Here is a 1273-nt window from a genome sequence, read left to right on the forward strand (position 1 = left end):
CAGCTCAGACCAGGAGCCCATCTGTCTGGTATCTTGTCTCTGACAGTGACCAGTACCAGCTGCTTCAGAGCAACGTTCAAGAAATTTCTTCATGGACTATTCTTGGATGAGCTTCCCTTAGCAGTAGTTTCACCCTAACTCCAGCAGTTACTGGTTAGCTGGTACCTAGAAGCAAGAGGGTTTATAACCCTTATATTTTATCTAATGGAGTTGTTCTGGGTTTGACACCACTGTTATAGAGATCAGAATCTGGCCCATGGTCTATCAATTAAAAAACCCACCGTATGGAGTCTCACTTGCACTAAAGATAATTGCACTCATGCTAAAGCCGCTTTACCATGCCCTTGCAGTTCAAAAGAACCGTAGGCTAAATGGGAACCAGGTTTTATATATCTATTGGCATTTTTTTTGACCAATTCAGCCTGAAACATCCTCCTGGCAGGTTCCAGCTAGAGGGTGACACCTGACCACATCATCGGCCAGTAGGCTCTGTTGGTATGCCAACATTCTCAGGAGGGAGAGGAAGTGTGGGGCTCGAAAAACTAGCCTGCAAATCTTTGAACCACACAAATTTCCCCCAGGCAATTCCCCTTTATAAATCAGCTCCTACATCTTGCTAGCTACATAGAAGTGTGTTTTAGGAGGATAGTCTCCTGAAAGTTCGGCAGTCTCAAGCAAGAGGAGACCAGTAAATACAGGATATAAAGCTGCAGATCCTCAGCTGGTGTAAATCAGCATCATTCATAAGAACATGAGCACATAAGAACGGCCATTCTGGGTCAGACTAAATGTCCACCTCGCCCAGTACCCTGTCTTCCGACAGTGGCCAATGCCCGGTGCCCCAGAGGGAATGAACAGAACAGGTAATCATCAAGTGATCCATCCCTTGTCACCCATTCCCAGCTTCTGGCAAACAGAGGCTAGGGACACCATCCCTGCCCATCCTGGCTAATAGTCATTGATGAACCTATCCTCCATGAATTTATCTAGTTCTTTTTTGAACCCTGTTATAGTCTTGGCCTTCACAACATCCTCTGGCAGGGAGTTCCACAGGTTGACTGTGCATTGTGTGAAAAAATACTTCCTTTTGTTTGTTTTAAACCTGCTGCCTAAAGTGGGAGGGATAGCTTAGTGGTTTGAGCATTGGCCTGCTAAACCCAGGGTTGAGGGGGCTATTTAGGGAATTGGGGTAAATAGTCCTTGAGGGGGCTATTTAGGGAATTGGGGTAAAAATCTGTCTGGGGATTGGTCCTGCTTTGAGCAGGGGGTGGGA

This window comes from Mauremys reevesii, linkage group 4, assembly GCF_016161935.1.
Source record: "Mauremys reevesii isolate NIE-2019 linkage group 4, ASM1616193v1, whole genome shotgun sequence".
NCBI lineage: Eukaryota > Metazoa > Chordata > Testudines > Geoemydidae > Mauremys > Mauremys reevesii.